The sequence below is a fragment of the Camelus dromedarius genome, chromosome 10 (assembly GCF_036321535.1).
Source record: "Camelus dromedarius isolate mCamDro1 chromosome 10, mCamDro1.pat, whole genome shotgun sequence".
Taxonomy (NCBI): Eukaryota; Metazoa; Chordata; class Mammalia; order Artiodactyla; family Camelidae; genus Camelus; species Camelus dromedarius.
In genome coordinates, this window is record NC_087445.1 from 27,722,228 (window position 1) to 27,740,956 (window position 18,729).

The 18,729-nt window shown below is 32.9% G+C and overlaps 1 protein-coding gene across 1 annotated transcript in view; it reads left to right on the plus strand.

The window, feature by feature from the left end:
• PTPRD (protein tyrosine phosphatase receptor type D) overlaps positions 1-18,729 on the plus strand; it is a 1,876,190-nt gene that overhangs the window by 680,395 nt on the left and 1,177,066 nt on the right. The window contains exon 6 of the mRNA XM_064490208.1: positions 13,638-13,676. The gene's annotated coding sequence lies outside the window, so the exon portion shown is untranslated. The remainder of the gene's footprint in view (positions 1-13,637; positions 13,677-18,729) is intronic.

Consider the following 18,729-nt stretch of genomic DNA (forward strand, 5'->3'; position numbering starts at 1 on the left):
AACAGAATGTTCATACAAAAGCTTTTTTTTCCCCTTGAAATTCATTGAGGTTTATTTTTTTTTTCCTATCTACAACCAAAGGTGATGGCATATTTTCTTTATAATAAAGGGCCTCCATTTTGTTTGTTATTAAAGCCTATTGTGATTGAAGTTGTTTTCTCAGTGTTTAATTAGCAAATCTAAAATCATTTTATGTGATAAAGTCATTGTAAGTGGTGAGGAAGCCTACATATAATCTACATGAGTAAAAATGTTTACCTTTCTGTGTTTTTCTTTTTAAATGTTTATTTAATTGTTTAATTTCCCCTGAATGCAGTTCAGAAGAACAGATACTGAAGGACTATTTTAGCAGTTAGCTTACTCCTCACACCATATATGAAAGCACTGGGGAGGGGATGTAACATAGTGGATTTTAGAATTTGAGAGAAGTTCAATTAGGCTAGACTGCAAAGTTGGAGAAGACATTGAGGTCAGAAAGGGGGCCAAAGGGCCAGACTGGTCAAGGTCACAGAGACTGTGGTAGGAATCATGAGCAATAAGGAACACTCTGTTCTTGAGAATCCTGAAAAAACATGTGCAGGAGAATGAAACAGCTAAAATCTTGGAAGAGTTGTGATGTGTAAGTGAATAAAAATTATGACAGTACTGCTGAAGGAAATATGAATTTGCCCTGGCGTTTGGGGGAAATTAAAAGAATAACTTCTAGCTAAAAGATACCTATTTTCACTGGGCTGAGTTACACTATTTTACTGTCTGTGTGCATTCTCTGTGATCAGATAGCCTTCTCTCCAAAGATTGTCCAGGAACCTAGATGTAGCCACCTTCATTTGAGTAGTGATAATGATTAAAGAACGGGAAATGAAATGGAGTGATGTTTTCCAAATTCTGATCTCATTTTTTGAGTCATTTTATGGAAAAAGAAGAAAGAAAAAAATTTTTTTTCCTCTGCTTATCTCTCCAGGTGGGACTGGTTGTAGTTAAAGGAAACCGCTTATGAACAAAAGAATAGAATTACTGAATACATTTTCAAAAATACACAAAATATAAAACTGTTTTATCCCCACATTGCATTTGAGACATAGCCACACAATCTCTATTCAGTTAAAATAATTGTACAGACATGATGAGCTTTGGTGCTTTCCAAATATATGAATTTTAGTGTCAGTCTACACCAGATCTTTGAACAATGTGGCGGATAGGGCCACTGAATCCCATGCAGTTGAAAAGTTGCCTATAACTTTTCAATAGGCACTTGCTGTATGCAGTTCTGTGTCCATGGATTCAGCCAACCGTGGGGTCATGACATACTTAGTGTAAAAGATCCCTGTAAGTCGATGCCTCCAGCTCTGGCCCAGGTTATTCCAGGGTCAAGTGTGCTTTATTTTGCTTAACTACTTTGATATTATAATTTTTGAGTTAAATATTTTTCATGTTGACTATGGTTTACCAATGGCTTGTCTTTGGACATTAAACAATGTTGTCATCAAAATCATTTCTTTATTCTACATAGCTCTTAGCATGTTATCCTGGGAATCAGCTTCAAAGGAATTTTTTTAAAATTGATTTCTGATAGTGTTCCAGTGCTGTGTTAGAGCTGCATACAAACAGTATTTTCAAGTATATGTTTACAGGTGCAAAACTTTTGGTATCACTAAAGTTGCTTGAGGTCTCACATAAAAGCTGTATGTTGTATTAGATTATGCTTAAGTTTATAGAGTATTAATTGCACTTACTAATTGTCAAACGCTTCATGGTGTCACTTATTTATATCAGTTTACTCGTTTATCCTTTCATTCATCCTGCTGAATGACCTACTGTGTGTCAGACATTCTTTAGTTGTTCAGTAAGTCAAATCAACAGTGTCTGTTTTCAACATGCTAGGTCATAATTAAAGGAAAAATTCTGATCAAATCTCTTTACAACCAAATAAAGCATTATGTATGTATCGCAAGTGCTCAGAAGTAGAGGTGCAGATCCTTCAAAATGGTGAGTGTCTGACAGGGTGTTCCTTGTTTAATTCTCATTCGGACTTAGTGAGCTTGCACCCTGGGGCCAGACTGCCCAGATAGGAAGCATGGCTCTGCTCTCATTGCTTTGTGACCTTGGGCAAGTTACTAAAACTTTCTGTGACAAAGTTTTGTCATTTGTAAGTGAAGATAAGGACAGTAACTACTTAATTAGATTATAAAGAGTATTAAATGTTTAAAGGATAAAATAACTTGCTCAATGATAGTAAGAGAAAGACATAGGAACCAGAACCTGGTTATGATGACATCAGAATGCAAGTTTCAATCACTGATTTTTGCCCAGTGATTGAGAGAGAAAGACTTTGTAGAGAAACTCTGTTCAGGTAACCAATTGTAAGTTACAGTGCTGTTCAACATATTACTCTTCGATAAGAGGGGTGCCCTGGTTACCATACAAAGAGATGCCTGTGCAAACTTCATTGTGTTTACATTGCTGAAGCTTTCTTTCTTTGTGACATATCCCCATATTTGCCATATGGTACAATATTTCGTTAGATGCTGTTTATTAGACTATTGAGAAATGGTATAGTCAAATGGTGAAGGGCACAGACTCTGGAGCTAGACTGCTGGGGTTGAAATCCTGCCTCTGTTACTTACTAGCTGTGTGATCAGGAGTAGCTTGTTCAGCGCTGTGCTTTAGTGTCCTTCCTATGAAATGGAGATTTCTATAATAAAATGTACCTCCTAAGGCTGTTATGTACTTAGTGAATTCATATGTATAATAGAGCAGGGCCTGGCCCACAGTGATCCTTATATATGTGTCAAATAACAAATAAAAATGTATCCCATCCTTTGGTAAAAGTTTCATTGTTGCGATGTTATCATAAAATCTATTTCCTTAAGTCACTCTTAAAAACAGTGATAGAAATTTGAAAACTGAGAAACAGGATCACATTTCCTTTTTTTTTTTTTTTAACTTTTATTACAATCCAGAACAACCTGATTCCCAGACATAGGTATCAAAAAAGAAAGGCTACTGAAAAAGCAGAATGCAGTGGTGATTTTTTTTCCTGTCTCAAGATCTGATGATTTCACTCATATGTGGAATCTATAAAAACAAACACACAAACAAACAAAACAAAAACATTTTTAGATACAGAAAACAGACTGTTGGTTTCCAGAGGGGAAGGGAGGCGTCAGGGGGTGAAATGGGTGAAGGGAGTCAACTGGTTAATGATAGACAGTAACAAGAATGTGGTAGTGATCACTGCAGTATACACAGATCTTGAACTCTAATTTTGACCACTTTAAACTTAAATAACAACAAAGTGATTGGTCTGAAATTTTTCTACATTATTTTTTAATCTACCATAAACAAGGGGAAATCACAACAAATAGACCTGGTTCTGTTTACCAGGACGTTCCCTTGTGGAAAACAGAAACTACAAAATTACCACCTCAGGAATCACTCAAGAAAACAATAGGTAAATGTTGCAAATGTAAAGTCTTCTTTAAAATAATTTCCATGCTTCATAATCTGCCATCTGAGTCACCATGAACACTGACTAAAAATTGTTTGTGTTTCATTCAAGTATTTATGAAACACTTTGTATAATACTGTCTGCAGGACTAGTTGTGAACACCAAGAATTTCAGTGATTTTTCTTCATGTATCTATTTTCTATGAACACCTGCCTTTATAATTTATTCTGTAGAAATAAATGGCATCTGGTTTCCAAGAAACTACTCACCGAGGGGTTAAAAAAAGGGTTATTTTGTCCTCAAAACATATTCTCAATTAAACATGTAAAACAGATGAACACACAAATAAGTTTTTCTGTATTATTTCTTATAAACCATGATTTCAAGTGGGTGGAAATCCAACTTTGGTGATACAAATGTGTGAGGCTTTAACAGATCTCAAGGTGGAGGATTGACCCTCAGGAGCAGATCAGACAGCCAGCAGAAAGATGGGAAACTAGCAGAAGATGAAGGCACCTAGTGAAACTTGCCATACAGCTAAATTTTTAAGGGATCTCTTATGGCATCTTCACCAAATAAAACTAAATGCAGGGTACAGGTGGGCATGTACAGTAGATCACTAAGTATTTGGTAATAAAGAAACAGACTGGGAAGAATGGGGACAGCAAGGCTGTCAGAATAAGAGATTAGGTCCTAGAAAATGGCATTTATGGCTTAGTGCTATGGCAGAGCTTTAGGAACCAAGAATCAGTTTGCAAAATTATTAAACTTGGAAACTTCTTCTGAATATGATGCAGATGAAGGATCTTGTTAGGAGATATTCTCACTTATTCTGCCCATCCTTTTAGGTTAGAAAGTGTGATAGGGTTTTCATGGTTAACATTAGAGGACTTGTTTGCAGAGATTGCCTTTCTTCCATGGTTCTGTGGTTAAAGTTGGAATTTTGAGAAATAAAGCACCTGAAGTATAATGGTGGTGGGTTCATGAGTAGACATCATTGATATGATGAGTACTGAATGAAAAAAAGCTACTGATTCAACATACATTTGTGTAGTACCTTCCTAGTGCTAAACTCTGGATTCTAGGCACAGGTATGCAGTCATAAATACGACAGACAAAATGAATGCAGTGGGCCTCCTAGTGGGAGACTGAAACTGATTTTCCCCGAAAGGACACAAGACCCACATAAAATCTGTCAATGGAAATCCTACCAACTTCTTCCTTTCGGTTGCTTAGTCCTTAGAATTGTCCAGCATCAGGGAAAGAAAAGAGGATGTTGCTATCATTGATACCTCTGAGCAAAAGGTGTAGGCAAACAGGAGCCATATGGGCCCTAGAAAAGGTATTGATATTGACACCTTGGAGAATTTGTATCTTTAGCACTAGCATCTCCAATTAGGTTTGTGTAATTAGTTCATTGCTGTGGCTCTATGTACAAACTTTTAGAGCATTTGCCATACCTTGTTTACTACAGTTTTCACTAAGTAACAAGAACCTCTTAAAAGCAGAAATTTTCTCAGTCATTTGTTTCTGTTTCGTACTTCTTTTTTTTTCGCTGAATGGATGAGTGAATATATAGACATTATTATAACATAAGAGGGGAGAAGTAGATGTGTATTGAAATGTGTTGGAATCAATTATTCCTACATCAAACTACATTTACTTATACAGTTAGTAACATTCACAGTCAATGTGAGTGACTTTTATTCAGAGGGTTGTAAGATTTATGTGAAAAAAACTGTGGTATAAGTAAGTTTGATGGAATTTGATTTAAGTTACCATAAGCCAAATAAAATTTCTCCCTCTTAAGAACCATCTACTAATTCTTCATTTGCTAATGTAGTTTTGGATACTAAGAGGAGGATACAGTAATAAATACATTTTCTGTAAAATACCTTTGAAAGCAACATATTCAAAGCAAAATCTACTTTACTAGTGGAATCATTGCTGTAATAGCAAAGATTTTGTGTTGAAATTGGTAAACTGTAATCAGTTTAGAGTCATTTAAACTAAACCAAGATAAAACTGTAGAAAATATCTTCTCATCATCAATTGTTTGAACTCAGTTTTGCAGAGATTTAAACAATAAGTTGATAAAATAGAAATAGCCCTCAGCCTCTATATTCAAAATCTGTAGAACATATTTGTCTTTATTAGTTTTTTTTTTTTGCCTCCAATCCATCTGTTCTACTTTCTCCTTCTAAAAAGAAGTATAGTTTCCCTTAAAAAAAATTAAAGATGTGTTCTTCCATTAGAAGATGTATGTAGTTGTATGAATCTCCTTTATAATTCATCAGTAATTATTACTTGTTTGACACATGCAATTATTTGGAAGATTGAGTTAAGTCACCCCAACTGAGTTAAAATTAAAATTGAGAATGTTAGAAATCAGTACTTACATGCCCGGGAGAATTCTTAAGGTTTAAAACATTTTCTGTTCTCTATTAAATCAAAGAAATGTATATAGAAGTTGAAACAGCATGACCTCATCAAGATACTCCCCAATCACATAAATTATGAAGGGCACATTAACATTAGAAAACAGTAAGACATTGATTATTAATGTGACTCTTCATATATTAGCCTGTGTTTTGTCTTCTTGGATAAAAATTCAAGACATAATTGAGACCTAAAGACAAAACCATTCATAGTTTTTGGGAGGACAGTTTATTCAGTCAGAAGAATTCTAGTATATACATTTATTCTGTATAAATGAAGTTTTGGGTAATAAATGGTAAGACGGGTGTGGGACCACACGTGTGCTGTTTTAATCTTTTCTTCCAGTTAAAGGTCATGACTTTGAATAGGGAAAGTGATACAGACTGTGAGCAGCTGCCTACACAGATGGTGTTGAAGAATAGACCATTGTTTATGGTACCAAAACAATGGACTCTTAAATAGGTCAGACTTTCAGATCAAGACTTATCTAAAGTTATGTGCCCTCACTCAGGCCTAAGAACTGTGTTAGGTATCTTTGTAGAAATAACTTCCTTCTTAAAACAATCCTATCAGAACTACATATTAAGATACCCTGTTTATAGATAAGTGAACTTAATGGTAGACGAATTTTCTAAATTAATAAAACTCAAAAGCAGTGGAGTCAAAACAAAAATTATGTTAAGCTCCAGTATCCTTAGCCTTATAACATGGTTGCTTCCTTCTGAAGGATCTCAAGTACTCATTTGGCAGGTAACTTTCCATTTATATAAAATTTTTTTATTCATTTGTGCCTTCACTTTTTTTCATAAATAACTTACTCATTAGACAAACACCATTTGAGGATCTATAAGCATGTGACTGTGCAGAGAGGATAAAGAGTTAAAAAAGGGAAACAGGGTTGTTTTAAAGGGCCTGACTGTAAGGAAAAGATAAATTATTTAAATAAGAGTATAAAAATGGACACCATTTGGAATAATTGGAATGACATAGACAGAAGTACAGTTATGCTCGGTAATTATCAGTTAAGAAACTAAAAAAAGGCAGTCACAATGGGATTGATTTTGTATCTCTGTATACCAGTATAGTAAGTATGCAAAACATAAAAAAGAAACTTGAAATTCTAGCAAGCATAGTTGAATATAATTGGACAGGTACCAGTGAAAATGACTTGAAGTATATACCTTGATCAAAAGAAGATAGTAAAAGAAGTGAAAATAACTGACATTTTTAAAGGACACATCCAAATAGAGAACCAGCGGTCTAAGTATAAAGGCTCTATGTTACTTCCTCACCTGAGAAGAAGAAACAAGTATTCTGTCCTTATGAATCTGCCACATATTTTTAAGGCAGATAAAGACTATGGGTGCGGCTCTCTGATGACCTGAAATTTTTAACATAACTTGTACATAAACAGGAGTTACCTTTCCTTGACTCCATCCCTGCACTCTAATCTTATTCCTGCCCTTTTCTTCCTTTCATGAAAAATTCAAGAAAGAAAATCATACATTCAATGAACTATGTCTTTAAGTCACCATTTATCACTCAAAGTGAAACTTTTAATCTCATCTTTGTTGGCATCATCTAGAAACAGTCTGAAGAACATCTTGGATTGTTGACACCCCTTGTTCTTGGCTCCTTGTTCTTTATACATCTCTTAACCTTCTCAGCCAATTTTGCTTATGACATTTTTCCTGCCTGTTCCAGTAATGTTGATCCCCAAAGTACTCATTATTGATTATCACTGTTGTGTCCTCCTTTTATCCCATACTTCATTTATCACTAAAACGCTGATAAATCTTACATCTGTGTCTCCAGTTGATAACTTTCTCCCAAACTCCAGCTCTACGTGTCTAGTAGGTTACTAGAACTACCTACTAAAGGATGCTACAGGATTTTAAAACTCAGTACATTTAAAATTTACTTTTCATAGTTTTCTCAGATTGCTTCATTTTAGTTAAGGGCATCAGAACCCAACTCCAAAATCTTTCTTGCCTTATCTTCAAACTGCTAACTATTAGTCTTGCTGTTATTAAGCCTTTCAAATCTGTTCTTAAACCATGTCTTAAAATATTGGTCATACCTTTTTACACCATACACTCAGACTTCAGCTACACAGAATGCATTGCCATCCATGTTGTTGCATATTTTAATTTTCCTGTTTGGAATATGTATTCATCCTAGGTAAAACCTTTGACTCTCCTTAGAAGAGCTGGAAACTCTTGCTAGTGATTTTTCAGTATATATATTTTCTGTGACAGGAATTTCTTTCCACTAAAGTTATTTGTTCTTCTGTTGAGGAAAGTCAGTATAAATGCTTGGACATTTCTATTAATTTCAAACAAAATCACCTTAGGAAAAGTAGTAGTATTTGAGATAGAATGGAACCACTTCACAAAAATAGTTTCTATTGAACAGGAAGATATAAAAATTAATGTAGCCTAGCATATACAAATTTTATAAAAAGATGTAACTAAAAGGAAGAAAGGACAAACTCAAAATTATGGTGAGATATTACAATATGCATCTTCTAATATCGGAAAGAACAACATGATTAATATACATTTGGTATAATTTATGTATGTAGAACAATGCACACAATTGCAGAATACATATCATTTTTAAGTGCACATACAACTTTATAAAAAATTGATCAGATGCTGAATCATTAAGCAATTTTCAGTGTATTGTAGAGAATTGACATCATGTTGAGTGTGTACAGTTTAAATTGGAAAATCTTTAGATGTTAACATTAAAATACATATTTTTGAATACTTGAGTAAAAAAATAAATCAACTCTGAGTATAAACATGGAGACCATTTGGAATAATTGGAGAGACACAGACAGAAGTACAATTATGCTCAGTAATTATCTGTAAGATATTAAAGAACAGTAGTAACAATAGAATTGATTTTGTATCTCTTTTTACCAGTATAATAAGTATGTATAACATTAAAAGGAAACTTGAAATTTTAGCAAATGTATTTCAATATAACCCTACAGGTACCTGTGAAAATTACTTGAATATACTTAGAAATTAATAAAAATTAAAATGCTATATAACGTTTTTGAAACCAATGTTAGAGTGAAGTGTATTTCAAATACATGTGCAAAAAGAAAATAAGGCAGAAAATCATTTATAAGCGTCTATCTCAAGAAGTTGGGGGTAAACAGTACATTTAACTCAAAAACAGAAGCAGAGAAATAATAAAAATCAGGTGATAATGTAATAAAAATATTAAATTGTATATGGTACTAAACATAAAATAGAGAGGATTAGCAAAATCAAAATTGGTTCTTTGAATAAACTGATAAAAGTGGTAGGTAGTGATGTTACTGACCAAAAAAAAAAAAAAGGAGTCAAGAAATAAGTAATATCAGGAATAGAAGTTAAGTCTCTACAAGTCCTGAAGATATTAAACATAGGTTGAAGGGATGTTAGAAATCACTTTTTTTAAACAAAATTTGCATAAAGAAAATTTCTTCTTAAAATATAACAACAAAAGTGACAAGAGAATGAGTAAGACAATCTAAATAATCATATACTTTTGAAAGTAATGTAATGGATAATAAATTCCTGTGTAACTAAAACCTGTAGTAAATGGAAATATAAGGAATATTTCTCATTATGGTAAAGGATATATACCATTATTGTACTAGTAGTCCTACTGAGTGCAGTGATGCAAAATGCATACATAAACATACAAAAAGATGCCTATTGCATGCATGCATGAATGCTTACACATGTATACAGACACGTTTTAAAGTTCAATAATTTAGGTGGAATATATGAAATCATCATTACTTGCATTATTTGCATCATTATTTATGTATAATATGAGTTCAGATGGTAAATTGAAAAGAATACACAGGCCAATTAGGGTTGTTCAGTATAAGTTCAATAGAAAACTGATTGCATGTCTACATACCAGTGATAAATATAAGATAGAAATACCATGTTTAATGACAGAGCAGATACCAAATAGCAATTAATTTATTGAGTTATAAAACTTTTATATAGAAAATTCTACATATTTGAGAGAAATAGCACAAAAGAATGACAAGGCAGCCCATGGAATGGGAGAAAATGTTTGCAAATCATGTATTTGGTAGGGAATTAATATCCAGTATATAAAAAGTAGTGAGAACTCAACAGTTCTAAATAGATAAACAACCCAATTAAAAAATATTTTGTTAAAAACAAAGGATTTGAATAGACATTTCTCCAAAGGATATATATGTGTCCAGTAACTACATGAAAAATGTTCAACATCGTTAGTGATTAGAAAAAATGGAAATAGAAAACACATTGCTCACTGGCCATAATGACCATATTTTTTCAAATAAAAAATGACACGTCTTGGCAAGGATGTGGAGAAATGATAATCCTTATGCTTTGCTGGTAGGAATGTTAAATGGTGTGCCCTCTACAAAAAATAGTTTGGCAGTTCCTCAAACAGTCAAACATAGAATTGCCACATGGCTCAGAAATTCTACTCCTAAATATATACCCAAGAGGATTAGAAGCATATTTTCAGATACAAAATTGGTACCTCAATGTTCATAGCAGCATTATTCATAATTGCCCCAAATTGAATACACTCCAAATCTGTTTGCTAATGAATAAACAAAATGTGCTATACCCATTTAATGGAATATTATTCAGCCATAAAAAGGAAGAAAATATTGTTATATGCTACAACATAGATTCACATTGAAAACATTATGCTAAGTGAAATAAGCTAGATGCAAATGTTTACAAATTGTATGATTCCATTTGGTTGAAATGTCCAGAAAAAGCAAATCCAGGGAGACAGGTTAGAGGCTGTCAGAGGAAGTGGATAAGGAAGAGTTGAGATTGAATGCTAACAGGTTTAATTTTGAGATTTTGGGAGTGTTCTGAAATTAATGGTAATGTTTACACAACATTGTGAACATAATACAAACCATTAAGTGTGTCCAATTTAAAACTGAATTTTATATTATGTGGATTCTGTTTTAAAAAGAGTAAATAAACTCTTAAGGAAAAGGTCCAAGAGCCTACTCTTGTACCTACCTAAAATTAAGATGGCATAGACAAATAGTTTAATGGAACACATTGACATCTAGAAACAGCCAAGTATCTATGGACACTTAATTTATGAGAAAACTAACATTGTAGAGCAGTGAGGAAAGTAAGGTATTTTCAGTAAATTTTGTTGGGTCAATTTGGAAAATAATGAAATTTTACCCCAGCTTACCCAGAGCAAAACATTAATTTCAGATAGGTTTTGGAATTAGATGTGACAGGCAAAAAAACAAATAATAAAAAACTTTCAATAGAAGATAGAGTAGAATATATATGATCATTTTATGTAATAAGACACAGAAAGAATGACAAAGATGGTTAAATTTGACTGCTGTAAAATTAAGCATTAATTGATAACAAAAAGCACAAATAAGTGAGTACAGCAGTTTGCGATGGAGTGGGAAATGTATTTTCACCACATGTAACCAAGAGAAGACTTATATCTGGAATATATAAAGCTCTTCTACAAATCAGTAAGAAAACAACCCACATACAATGGACAAGAAAGTTGAAAACTGTCTCCTTAAGTGAAAAAATAGTGTATATTGGTATGAATTATGTTTATATGACTAATACATGAAAGTGCACTAAAACTCATTAATCAAGGAAATGTAAATTTAATTACACAGTAAACTGATGACTAAAATTAAGCAGAATGAAAATACATTGTGAATTTGTCCAACAATAGCAACTCTTAATACATTATTTGGCAATGTCTGCTACAGTAGAAAATAGGCATATTTTTTGACATAGTAAATTACTTCCGGGAAATACACAAGAAAAATGTATGTACATCTAAAAAAAGAATGCTCATAATAGTTATTCATAATAACTAAAAAGTAGAAACAATTCATAACTGTCAATAGAGGACTGAATATATAAATTGCAGTATTATTTATCCAGTGGAATACTACAGAGTAATGAAAATTGGCTATATTTACAAGCAACAAGATGTATGCATCTCACAAACATAATGTTAAGGGAATGAAATGAAACTAGACATAGAAGAAAATACAGTGTGATTTTAATTATATAAAGTTCAAAACTAAGGTAAAATAAAACTACAAGATGGACAACATAAAACTACAAGATGGACAAGATAAATACAAAACAGAAACATACATACTGTATGTGTATATATATATGTATGTGTGCATATATATGCTATGTGTATGTGTGTGTATACTGTGTTTATATGCCATATGTATATATGCTGTGTGTGTATATATGCTTGTTCACTGACAGAACAAGCTGTGAGCCTCTGTGTGTTGTTTTATTTTAGTTCTTGATACGAGTAGTGACTACATGAGCATTCACTTTGTGATAATTTATTGAGCTATATACATTTGTACTTTTGCAAGTTTCTTAAGTGGTTTCTAACTCACAATAAAGAAATGACTTAAAATGTGAAAAGGAAAGAAAATATACCGAACCTTTGCAATGGCTCACATGAATAGAACTGAGATCCAGAGACAGAGGCTTCCAGGAGGCATGTCATCTTCTTTGCACCTTTGAAGCCAGACTAGGGAATTCATAGGGCTCTCTTACAATACAGCAAGATCTACTACTTGTTCCACTCAAGTGAACTACTAGTCTTCTCAAATGATTGTAAACCCTAGAGAAGGAATTTTAATAGATTCTTTCTGACCAGTTTATTACCACTGAGTGATCCAGTATTATGTATGCAGTTCTAGCCAGATAATTTAAACGTTCCGAAAATAAAATGCAGACACATATTTATAGGGACAGAAAACCGTACACACATAGCATCAACTTCTTTTCACATTTATTGTATTCTTCATTCTTTCTTGAGGAAAGATAGGTTTTTCACTACTTATACAAGACATAATTTCAAACTTAATTCCCAAGACAGAGGTAAAAGGCAATCGTCATATGTTTAAAAACAATAATCTCCTGTATTTTATAATAATAATGGCTAGAAGTTCAATATTTCTGCTCAAACACAGAGGCAGGCAGGCATATTTTCAAAAGGCCTCACAGTGTTTGCCACTGCTTTTACACAAGACAACATTTATAAAACCTTTGTATCCCACGGCAGGTGGTAGGTCTTCTCTTGGGGATTTTTGCTGTTCAGATATTGCCTTTCATTTGAACTTCAAATAGCTTAAAAAAATAGAGGCTGCGTTTTAATATAATTTGGAAATTAAAACCTTCTTTTTTTTCTCATTATAATATTGTCTATGGATTTACTTTTCAAAAATGAATCAAAGTCTAAACTAATTACTGTCTGATAGCCACCAGCAAAGGTAGAAAAATGGGAAAACGTTTTAAAAATGAAGCTTTGGACTGCCTCGCCCATAAGAAAAATAAATGTATGTAATAAACATTAAAAGATTTCAAATATATTTATAAGTAGTGTCCCTTCTTTTGAAAATTTAGAGGATTAAATGGCATAATTATGGTCACCTGAGTAGTTAGAAACATTTTTTAATATCTAGACTATTTTTTTCTTTGTTTTAATGGAACAATATGAGATTAAATAAACACTTCAGCTTAAGTGAAAAACATATTTTCACCTAGAAAAAAATGGTTTCCAAAGGTATTTTCATCAGTCTGTAATATTTGTAAACGTAATAATATTGCAGAAGTATAAGATTTTATGATATGTCTATTTTTTAAAACGATAAGTAAAATAACTTTTCTTATATCTTTTTTTAAATTAGGCTTGGACTCCTGGATCATCTGGTGACTTCAGAATTCTGGTGAGACATTTTTTATACTACTATTACTATTTTTATTTCTTTTGCCACACATTTTTGGAGGATGTCTTTCTTCCTATCTCAAGCTTAATCCCTTTTCTAAATTCTCCCCTCATTTCCAATCCTTGAGGTTGAATCTCCTAAGTCCAGTAGAAGAAGGTCAATTACATGTTAACCCATGTGCGATGATCTCTTAAGTCCAGATTCTTCTCAAAAGGTTCAACTTCATGGGTCAGGAGAATATTCCAAAGAGGAGTAGCATTTGTTTCTTAAGGAAACAAAAATCAGCACTGGAAGAGTCTGAGATAGGAAAGAGGTTTATTCAGGTAAGATGCACAAAGTTATCAATTTGAGGTTTTTCTTTTAAAAGAGATCAAATGCAATAGCAAGATAAAAACCCCTGAGGAGCCGAATATGATAACTGAATTTTTAAAAAGGTTTTTATGGCTACAATGTTGATATTATACTTTACATATTATAGAACTAGAAGTATACTTAAGGCACTGCTCTTGTCTACACAGAAACTTGAAATTTCTATACTTTTTGCTGTGTATATACATTACAGGTATGGCAAAGATAGATTTTTAATTAAAAAGATGACTCAATGAGGTAGAAGTTTTTCTGTATTTCTCCAAACAGTACCTTTTGTGTTTATTTTGTATTCCACCAAGTCTCTCTCTCTCTCTCTTTTTTAACTCCAAATATTACAGGAATATTGCTCACAATCAGATTCATGTATTGGGGTACTACTGTGTTTTGAATCTATACTGGGTTATAAAACATATAGCTAGTATTTTATCTTAATTTTTCTAAAACTATACTCTAGCTTGAATTCTTATTTTGTGTAATCTGGAAGTCCACAACTTTTATGATTTCTGGAGTCACCTTTGTATGATACTCAGCCAAGAGAAATATTCTAAGCAGATAAATTACAGGAGTACAGTCCTACACACCATTCTTGATTAATAACTGGATATTGGTTTAGAATGGGAGAGTGGTGAGAGTTCTCCTTGTCTTTATGATTGTGCTCTACTTGTTGCTCCTAAATACTTCTCAGAGTATACAGACTAATATTTTTTGATCATTTTTTCATGGCTTTTCTGGGCTACTGCAGGCCATATCCAGTCTATACCTTTCTGCCACAGAGTAACAAAGTTGACACTATTCATTCTCAGGACAAGGATGGTAGTTAAACTCATATCCCTTCAACGTTTCATGCAAAAATAAGGATTTGCTTAAGTATTTGTTAGGAAGGACAGACTTGGTTATGTCTTACAGAGAGCAAAAATTTTGTCTCCCCATTTTCATCATAATGAATTCCAGTTCTTGGATTTTCTTCCCCATCCTAAACCTTCTCTCAGTTGCATTTGTAGGATCTGGACCTTCGTCCTGTAATTACCCCTTTTCTCTTAATTCTACCTTCCTCTTCATTGAAGTTGACAATATGCTCTTGCAATTCTGATTATCACTCTTATCTTCTGAACCTTCTACCATCTTCTGATTTATCTGATTGATAATCCGTGTTTCATAAAGCAGACAAATCACTCACCTAAAACAATACTTATTCTTGTACTTACATATCCTACCTTATTTGCTTTAAAATTTTTTCCCTAGTCTGTTATATGATAAAATTGAATACTGCCACAGTTGACTCAAAACCAATCTCCCTTGAGTATGTTCCAAGAAACTCAGAACTAATCACATTAGTAAATTCTTTCCTCTCACAGACCCCGTCGTCAATATTTTTGCTTCTGTGAACAGAGTCTGCTCACCCACCCATATTCTATTTATCTCTTAGGGCCAAGTTCAATTCCCATTTTCTCCTGAAGTTCTTCATTGTTTTAAATATTTTAGTTTAATTCCCCCTCTCCCTGAATTCATTATTTCAGGATCACAAAGTTTAACATTTTAACTTTTACTGTCATATGTTCTAAGCTCCTTGTAATGTGTGCATATTTTCTACTCAGCAATTTTGCAAGCTTTTCAATGAAGTAACAATGCCCTCTTGTGCCTTTGCCACAGCATGCCTAATACATTGCTCTGTATTTAGTAGTTCCCAGGAAATACTGTCACTTGAATAACTTATTTGGGATCTCACCTATACTAACTGTACTATATAGCCCAAACCTGATACTTATTTCCTGTATTGTTTGCTTCTATCCAATTATGATTTTTCAGAAGAAACAATGACATAAACATAGAGGATGATTAATAAATAATTCCGAATTTGTTTTAGGGAATACAGATACATTCTAGAAAACTGTTTCTAGAGTGTAACTCAGAAAAGAAAATGCATGTAAATTTAAACCAGAATAGTATTGAAATATAAATGATAGAATGCAAAGTGTTACAAAGCAAATAAATTAAAATATACTTCATTCAATCATCACATAACTCTCAAATAAAAAGAATATTTACTCTGGAACTAAATGCAAGCAATAAAAATTCACTTCAATACGAAGAGCTAACATTGTCTATATTGACGTTGAGAACACTTAACAGAAAGTCTTATTGCAGCATTTTTTCACTTACATAAGATAATGTGTTTAATGCTTATGATTCACTGAATTGTGTGTGTGTATGTGCAGTTGCAGCAATCTGTTCCAATTCATAAATTTTATTTTGTGCACCTGGAGTTTGGACCTTTTAAGAGGTCAAAATAATAACACATGCACAATTATGTATGGTTGAAGAGAATTCTTATTTTTAAGCATTCACTGTGTATCAGGTACTATTCTAGGTGCTTTTTTTTCATGTATGTAGTCTTACTTCAACACACTCTGAGGCATGCATTGTGGTCACCACTTGAGAGCTGAGGAGACTAAGGGTCTGACAGGTTAGTTACTTCATCTGCGATCACTTAATCATGATGCTGAGGTTTCCATCTGTTCCTAGGATGCCAAAGACTACATTGAGATACTTTCCAAAGAAAACTTACCCCAGTAGGCTTTTAATAAAATCCAATTCTACATATATTGGAGTAACAATCCAGGTTTGCAGTCCTTAAAAAATTGATACGTAAGTGGTTAAAAGGAGATTTAGTCTTTTGTACTTCTATAGTCAGTTGAGCATTAAAAGTCTGCTTGCTTTAAATCCAAGGGAAGGGGGCGAAACTGCCACAGTGTATGCCCAAATTGTGTGTGTGTGTGTGTGTGTGTGTGTGTATTTTATGTGATGTGTATCTATCTTTTATATCATATCTCTATTGCTATCTTTTATATGTATTTTTATGTATCCAGATTCATATAATTAATAACCAAAACAGAATCTACATAGTGGAAATCCACATAATACTTCTGTAGTTAAACTGTGGTTATTAATTACTGTTCTATTCTCTCATTTATGTTCTCAGTTTTTAATAAATTTTGTGTCCGTTTGGCCATCCTGATTTTTTAATAGTATTGCAGACAACCTGCAGATTACATTCATGTGCTTAGTATTAGTCATGGAATTGCTTTAAAAAAATACAAGTTATTCACTGAGTATTGCCTTTTCCAAGAATCGAGTGCTGTCTTCGATATAGAGGGTTTAAAAATATTTCTTGTACACTTTCCAAAATGTCTTGCTCTTATGAAGTATCCCTCGCCTCAAAAATTAAATATTTGGTGTAAAATACTATGTAGTTTGTAAGGATCTTATGTTGCGTGTAAAAAATGAAGGGAACAAACCACATACATATGCCTACCTCACAGTTTTGAATTGAGAGAGAGACAGAGAGAGAGAGAGATATACCATATAATAAAGTATATATATACTATGTCTATACCATATAATAAAGTATATATATACTATGTCTCTCTCTATGTAATGAAGTATATGTATACTATGTCAATATTAAAGCAATGTATATTTATTAAAATGTTATTCTGATGTAATGTAAATTGTCATGATGCATACATAAATCATGTTGAGAGACTTCCTCAATTCAGTTATTCTCTCAGAATTTATTCACTAACTTATTTGTGCAAACAATTGATAGAGTTTAGGGAATACAAAAATGTAAGTCTGACTTCAAGGACTATCATTTTATGTGTTCTGCTTTTGTTTTTAGTATTTTTGAAAACTGCTGTTGACTATAATTCTGAACACTTGTTTTAGGCCTCTCATTGTTTCCCTTTACCTTGCTGAGATACCAGGTTGTTAGAAATCATAAGGCCAGTGTGGAAGGCACGGTTAGTGCCTATCAGCATTTGGGGTTCCTTTCATTTGTCAGTACAAGGGATATTATATTTTCCCTCTAACTTATAGTTAGGTGGGTGCATGTCATTTAGGGCAGAGGAAGTGAAAAATCCTGTGTCCTTTTCTAGGCTACTTCTGCCTCTACAGAAGAGGCATCACTTTGAGATAACAGAATCATAAGAGTAAACTATCCTGGATCCCTGAGTTACCTGATGGAAAAGACTCCTAGTTCCAGAGCCAGTTCATTAGAAAAATAAGTAAATTATTTGTCCTAAGCCATGGAATTATTATTTTTTTCTTTCATGGTTTTATTTTGTTACATCAGCATAAAGCCTGTCTGAATTAATCAAATAGGTTTGGGAAAATGACCATTGTAGTGTTTGGGTAATTCTGAAGTCTGGAGTTGTGTTTTCAAAGGCAGTAGTATTTTATACTTTAAAGTAGTTCTGTTCTGAATGCCACCAAATAACCTGAGGTATCACTTATTTGCTAAGCATAAAATAAAGCCTTGGGGATATCTGCACAAATATATTTAATAAAAATCAGCTATTATTCACTTACCAAGTATCTTTAGAGAAACAAAAAGCATGAAGTAGGGAGAAAATACAAGACATACACCCAAATTTAAATTGATACAGTTTTGAATTGAAAAATGAACAGCATTCTTGTTGTAATGCTTGTAATGCTTTCAGTTCTTTAATCTTAATCAATTTTAGGTAATAATCCATATTAAGGACCATATAACAATCACTTCTTTTTTTGTAAGTTAGAGATTCTCCATGTCTTAGGTGATTTTATTTTGGTGTGATTTTTAGAATAATCTATGTTGAGTTCTTTATTCTTTGAAATGACCTGAAACAACACCCCTTCCTATATG